Source organism: Dipodomys merriami, unplaced genomic scaffold, assembly GCF_024711535.1.
Source record: "Dipodomys merriami isolate MVZ:Mamm:240054 unplaced genomic scaffold, mDipMer1.0.p SCAF_62, whole genome shotgun sequence".
In the NCBI taxonomy this organism is placed as follows: Eukaryota; Metazoa; Chordata; class Mammalia; order Rodentia; family Heteromyidae; genus Dipodomys; species Dipodomys merriami.
The window spans coordinates 5,676,551-5,684,176 of record NW_027206202.1 but is presented as its reverse complement, the minus strand read 5'-3'; the positions used below and the strand labels follow the sequence as shown (position 1 = coordinate 5,684,176).

At 42.6% G+C, this 7,626-nt stretch overlaps 1 pseudogene; it reads right to left on the bottom strand.

Moving 5' to 3' along the window:
• Positions 1–2,854: 2,854 nt before the first annotated feature.
• Positions 2,855–4,655, bottom strand: LOC138814906 (cell cycle control protein 50A pseudogene; annotated as a pseudogene).
• Between the last annotated feature and the right edge of the window lie 2,971 nt (positions 4,656–7,626).

The following is a 7,626-nucleotide window of genomic DNA, read 5'->3' as shown; positions in this document are numbered from 1 at the left end:
GGATATTAGGTTATTATAAAAGTATTTTCTGGCTCATTTTGTTGGGTCTGTTTTTTCCCCCTCTAGTTGATTACAGTACTGTTTGTTCACCTGTTTTTTTCCTTACTTATCTTGTGATGTTGCTGGTTTGAGTTGGACATGATTCCCAATTCTCACATGTTCATCTGTTTCTCCTCTGAAATTTATTCTTTCCAGCTCTCATATTTGTGATTTTCATCCCCCTCTTTGTGAAGGATTCCTTTAAGTGCTTTCTGTTGGCCAAGAAGTTGTGAATTGCTTTAGTTTGTGCTAGACTGTCTTGGATACACAATTTTAGGGCTAAATTGGCTGGGAAGAGTGCTCTTGGTTAGCAGTTGCTTACTCTCAGGGCTTGAAATCTATTTCATCCTTAACTGGTTTATAGAATTTCTGTTGAGAGGTCTAATACAATTCTCATGATTCTGTCTTTGTAAGTAAGTTGGCATTTGTCTCGTGAAGAGTGAAATATTATATTTTCATTGGTTTCTACACTTGCCTTTTTAAGTAAAATATGTGTAGAATTCTTTTCTGGTCTGTATATCTTCCATTTTCCCCCAAGACTTGGGAAGCTTTATTTTGAATCTCAGTTCTTTCTTCTAATTCTTAGGTTTGGTCTCTTTATTGTGTTATGTTTCCAAAATAAAAAAAAAAATAGTTCCCCCCCCCCCCCCAGTTGTAGGGCTTGAACTCAGGGCCTGGACACTGTTCCTGAGCTCTTTTTGCTCAAGGTTAGTGCTCTCCTACTTTGAGCTCTATTTCCCATTTCCTTGTGGTTAATTGAGATAAAAGTCTCATGGACTTTCTTGCCTGGGTTGGCTTTGAACTGTTACCCTCGGAGCCTCCTCGGGTAGGCAGGATTACAGGCATGAACTATTAGCCCCTGGGTAAAGATATGTTTTTTCTTTCTCCCATTCTTCTTTGAGGTCACAGTTTCTTTTTTTTTTGGGGGGGGGTCCAGTCGTGGACTCTGGGCCTGGGCACTGTCCCTCAGCTCCTCAGCTCAAGGATAGCACTCACCACTTGAGCCACAGCACTACTGCTGGCTTTTTTTTTTTTTTTCTGCTTATGTGGTGCTGAGGAATCAAACCCAGGGCCTCATGCATGCAAGGCAAGCGCTCTACCACTGAGCCACCTTCCCAGTCCTAGGTCACAGTTTCATAGTCTCTGTATTTAGGCAAGGAGACTGGGAAGAACATAGGCCTTCAATGTCCTTCTAAGACAGACACATTTCTAATGACTCCATTTTCTAAGAGTCCATTTTTCCAGACACATAAAGTGTTAGAAGAGCTCTTCAACTTTTCTTTGGCAGAACTCTTGGTCCCTCCATTAGAACAAAAGGTTCAGGATAGTAATCCTCCTTATAGTGTACAGACTCAATCTGGGAAGATTGAAGAAACCTCTTTTCTCCCATGAAGCATCCCAGAAAGTAAACTGATATGAGCAAGGGGAAGAATTTCAGAATATAGAGCATTCTGAAGGACAGATGAAACAAAGGTTATTTTTTGGATAAAGACTATCCTATGTACTCAGAAACTTTAGGGTAACAAACATCTAGTAACTCATGCAAGTAATACTTTTGTATGTTAAAAGTTACTCTGATTTTATAAGTGTTTTAAAGTAAATTTAATGATATACAAAACTTAGGAAGTCAGAGTTCTTCTATGAACTGCATTGTTTTAAAAATGAAGGTATTCCTCAAGATCAATACATTACCCAGATATATTTCAAATATAACAGGAGGAAATCATTCAAACTCAGAATATTATTCTATGCCAACATGGGTTATTTTAGCAATTTTTTTTTAGCCAATTAATACATTTTCAAGCTTGCAGAAGTTTGCATATACTTCAAGAATAATTTCCATAGCAAATTACAATATTTATTCAATAAGATACTAAAATAATTCATTAGAAAATAACTTCATCTACATCTGTATATCTCCATGTATGTTCGTATTCAAATAATGCCCAGAATTTAAGTAAAATATACATCATCTTTTAAAGGTACATCTTAGGATCTGAGTGCCAGTGGCTTATGCCTATAATTCTAACTACTCAGAAGGCTGAGCTCTGAGGACTGCAGTTCAAAGCCAACCTGGGCAGGAAAGTCCGTGAGACTTTTATCTCTACTTAACTACCAAAAACACCGGAAGTGGTGCTGTGGTAGAGCACTTGCCTTGAGCTGAAGAGCTGAGGGACAGTACCCAGGCCCAGCATTCAGACCCCACAACGAACCAAAACCAAACAAAATAGCCAAAGTACATCTTAGGAAACTCAGCCAAAACAATGGGTAAGTTAACTGAGAATGTGTATATGCATCCACATTTAATCTATATGCAAGAATTAAATGAAACACAGAGGAAATTAAGGTCTCAAGATTTCTAGAATATCAGTACTTAATTCCAAATACTTAGCAGCCAAATAGTGAGAACCTCCAATGCAGAAGTAATTTCGATGTTAAATCCAAGAATACAAACAACCTCTTTGAGCTGTTACATCTGGCTTAAAGTGGAGGCAGAAGATAAGTCTGCCAGTGTTCCCACCTCACCTACACTTTCTTCCCTTATGAGGCGTAGGCTTCAAAGAAAGTGTTCATATCTGAAAAAGTTCCACATGAGTTGAAGTTGCAAACTATAATGTTTTTTAATCAAATGAAAAGATGAATTTTAAATTCTTCTTTCCCAGACTTACCTGACCTCTTTAGAGGTGAAACTTGACTTCTATGCCACACAAGGCAAGCACATCTTATGAATTCAAAGCTAAACTTCACAAAGATCTAGAATAGATAAAATGAATGCATGAACCATCAAGGAAGCTGATACTTCAAGCTACACAGATACACGGGAAATGCTGAAGTGTTTTATTTAGATTTGGTCTTTTGGATTTTTTAATTTAGATTTAGATGTGGTCTTTCTACAACAGAATCCTGGAAAGGTTAGGAAGTCATGACATCTATGCATCTTGCAATTCTTTTCTTCCTACAATAGGGACATGCCTATAGCATCATCTGTCAATATAATAACACAGCATGACAATTTAAGCAGTAGACAGGTTACATTTCACCCCAAAGAGGCTCAAAGTACCATGTGACTGGTTCCAAAACAAAGGCAATTATTATAATGCCATCTTAGTGGTTACAGTATTGATATGATCAACATAGCTAACTTAAAAAAAATAACCATCATGTATTTTCAGAAGCCATCCCTAGGTAAGAAACCAATGACAAAGAGAGTTTTATTTTTAAAATGCTAACTTCAAAATGACATACTAACTACACATCAGCATTCAAAAGCTAGGTTGAACATCAGACTGCCCTTCAGGCCCATGTGGTAGATTCCTCTTTAATACACAAAACTAAATAGCAATATCAACAGTATAATTATTGTCTCTGTATTTGTGATCAATGATTAGCAGCACGATTCCCAGAAGGAAGGAGATGGACCCGACAGCCATGTAGGCGATGCCCAAGAACGGATTTTTTCCTCTCATCCATGAAGTGGTACTCAGGATCACCCGTTTGCGGCCGTCAAAGGAATGCACGGGGTAGTTGTAGGTGATATTCAAATAATACCTTCCGGCTGGCAGCGTGGGATGCGAATCACCTCTCCCTTCGATAAGGCGATATAACTTCCGAAAAGTGGGTAAGGCTGCAATGCGCATCCAAATGATGAAATCCTCGTTTAGGAATCCATTGTTATCATCCTCACCACCACCACCATCATCATCATCCAGCATGTATACTGGTTTCAGCCAACTGACTGGCTTTGTGGTGCCCTGAAATCGTTCCTGCAGGCTCCTCTCTCCTGGAGGGTTTCGGAACTTCACGTGTCTGTCGGTCCACCAGGCCAGGCCCCGCTTTCCCAGCGGGATGGGCGTCAGCGCGCCGGCGGGGCCCGCGGGGCCCTCGGCCACCAGGAACAACTGCAGCGTGTCGTTGAACATGCTGTTGGCAATGGCGCCGCAGGGAGCGACGGGCAGGCCGCGGTGCCTGCGGTAGGGCTCACACTCCTTACTGGGGTGCAGCAAGGCCTGGGGGTCTCCGTGCAGTTGCCGGTCGTCCCGGGATTTCACGTAGGGCCGGTGGTTCTGATAGAAGTTGCTCAGGCCGTAGTACATGAGCACGCGGCCCTCCAAGGGCCGGTCCAGGGTGAAGTTCACTGCGCAGACGCAGGGCGTGGCCTCCGGGGACAGGCACTTCCGGCAGGGGCTGGCAGGCTCCGCCCCCGTGTAGTCCACCTCCATCTCCCGGATGTTGCTGGAGGTGATGTAGAGGCCCACACCCAGCGGGATGAAGAGCAGGCTGATGGCCAGGAAGGCGGGCAGCACCGTGCCCGCCGTCAGGATGGGCTCCCCGGCGGGCAGCCGCTGCTGCTTGAAGTCGGTGTTATCCGTTCTCCAGGCCTTAGTGGGGCTCCCAGGAACACCCCTGTCCCCTTCGTCGGACCCTTTGTGGCTCATGGCCATGGGCGCCCAGGGCGCGGCAGGTGAGTGGCCCGGGAGACCAGAAAGGCCCGCGCAGGCGCAGCAGCCCGCGCAGGCGCAGCAGCCTCCGTCACAAAGGCCGGAAGTGGGCGTTAGCAGACAGTGTCCAGAAGCGGAAGTGGGAACGGCTGGAACTTAAGGTTGACTGGAAGCGGAAGTGGCATTGGTGAGTGCTAAGGGTGGCCGGAAAGGGAACTGCGCATGGCTGGGATGCAGGTTGACCGGAGTGGAAGTGGGTATTGGACGGAACTAAGGGTGAGAGGAAGCGGAAGTGGAACCCGGAAGCCAAAATGGGAGTGCCTGGGAATAAGGTTGGCTGGAAGCAGAAGTGAGGACGGCTGTAACTTAAGAGGAGTGGCCGGAAGTGGGAGTCACCGGAAACGGAAGTGGGAGTTGGACATGGAGGAGGAGACGGCTGGAGACCAGGAGGAAGCCTGCTGGGGTAGGGTGGGGACCGCCGTTTATTTTTAAGCAGCTCTGCTGAGATGATTTACATACATTAAAATACCCATCTTGTAAGTGTACAGTTCGATGAGTTTTTAGCAAATTCATATCCTTGCACAAGTATCTCCACCATCCAGTTTTAGACTATTTCCAACAGTTCCCAGGTTTTCTCATCCCCATTTATAGCCAGTCCCTGCTCCAAGCGCTAGCTCCGGCGACGACCAGTGTGTTTCCCATCTCGACGATTTGCCTTTTCTAGAAATTCCGTGTCCATAGAACCATAGGCTCTACGGTTTGATCTGTCATATGTTCAGGATTTGTGTGTTAACTCACGCACGAATAATTGGTGATTTTATGTATGTACCACGTTTTGTTTTTTCCATTCACCAATTGGTGAATTTGAATTATCCACATTTTCTTTGTGCCAGTACTGGAGCCTGGACTCAGGGCCTGGATGCTGTCCCTCAACTTTTTTTCAGTCAAAGCTGGTGTTCTACCACTTGAGCCACATCTCCACTACAGGCTTTTTGGTGGCTAATTGGACATAAGAGTCTCACAGACGTTGTTGCCTGAGTTGGCTTGGAACGGAAATCTTCAGATCTCAGTCTCCTGAGCAGCTAGGATTATAGGTGTTGAGGCACTAGCACCCAGCAGTTGTCCACTTTTTGACTGTTGTGACTAATGCCTGATGAGAAATGGCATAGATGTCTGTATTGACATATTTACATTTGTCTTAAATAGATACTTTTGAGTGGAATTTCTGGGTTGTACATTTGTCTTAAATAGATACTTTTGAGTGGAATTTCTGGGTTGTAAGGGAAATACGAGACTGCTAAATCATTTTCCAAGGAGGTTTTACCCAGATTATATTCTCAAGTCAATATATGAGGATTTTGTTTACTCTATATCTTGGTTTCTCCATCTTTTTTTATGTATGTGTAATGACATCTTATTGTGGCTTAAATATGTATTTCCATATTGGCTAATGATATCAATATCCTTTTCATATGCCTATTATCCATTGGCATAGTTTCTTTGACAAAACTGTTCAAATATCTTCTCTATTAAAGAAATGTGTTGTCTTATTGAGTTGCAAGCAATTCTTTATGCTCCATACAAGTCCTTTATGTGTTTTGCAAATATTTTCTTCTAGTCTGTGGCATGTTTTTTTTCCTTTTCACTTTTCTTACTTGTCTTTTAAAGAGCCCAAGTTTTAAATTTTAATGAGGTCCAATTAGTTATGATTTTCTTTTATGGGTTGTACTTCTAGTGTCATTTCTGAGAAATATTTTCCTAGCTCAAGGTCATAAAAGTACCTCACAGAAGTTTTATAGTTTTAACTTGTAATATTTAGGTTTATGATTCATTCTGAGTTAAATTTTGTGTGTGGTGTGAGGTAAGGAAGCAAGTTTTTTTTTGACATATGGTTATCCAACTGTTCTGGCACCATTTGTAGAAAGATTATTATTTTTTTTCTTTGAAAGGATGATCTTACCTTGTCTCCTTACGGGAAATCATCTAATCGATTTTGTGTGCCTTTATTTCTAGACTCTCTTAGTTTTTCTTTTGAGAATAACCTCTTTCTCATTTGAGGCAAGTTCATGGAATAGGTGACTGGAAAGTCTCCTCTTCCAGACAGAGGACAGACACAGAAGCCACAATGAGTACTCTTAATACATTCTAACTACGATGTGAGTCTTGAGTAGAAAAAAAAGGAACTGATATATGGGTGGAGTTAGAATGGGTTATGGCGATCATATCAACCAAGTTCATTCCATGGAACTATCCACAATAACAGAAATCACAGTGCATTTTCTGTTGTTACAGAAGGCCTGAGACTGAGTAATTTATAAAGAAGAGACGTTTAGTTTGGCTTACAGTTCTAGAGGCTGAGGAGTCCAAGATCAGGTGGGTATCGGATCTTCAGAAGGCTCTGTGCTATTCCTAATTCAAGGTGAAAATGGAAGGCAAGTAAGTGCATGCAGAAAAGGTAAAATATGATGGGTTGTTTTGCCTCATGATCACCCATTATGGGTAATGAATGAGTCCAATCCAGAAAAAAGAACATACTCACCTGAGAAATGCATTTTTAAGGGATCAGCTCCAAATCAGAGAAGTGAAATGGGAAAGGCAGGTGAGAAGGAGGGCATGAACAGCAGAGTAAGTACAGTGGCCTGGCATATGTAGGGAAACTAGAAGAGTTGTGGTTAAGTAAGGGTGTGAGTGGATGGATTGGTTGAAAATCAGCTTGGGATGATAGTTTGGAATAATCTATGTATCTTGCAAAGGATGTCTGTTTCACTCTGAATGATACAGGGATTGGCTAATGGGTTTAACTATAATATCGTAATGTCCAACATGTATTTCAATAGCAACTGATAGTCCCAACACAAGGTGGAATCTTCTCTGAGAAAACATGTGCTTGCTAGGGCTGCCATAATCAAATGCTACAGACTGGGTGCCTCAAAGAACAGAGAGTTGTTTTCACCATCCTTGAAGCCAGAAGGCCAGGATTAAGCCTTGGACAGGTTTAGCCTCTGTCAGGGCCAGTTTCCATGCGATGACTTGTTCTGGGCATCCTCACATGGCCTATTTTCTCTGTGTTGTCTCTTCCTCCTTCTCCTCTTCCTCCTCCTTTCCCCCCTCCAGCTGTCCCTAAAGGCCGATGCTCTACCACTTGAAC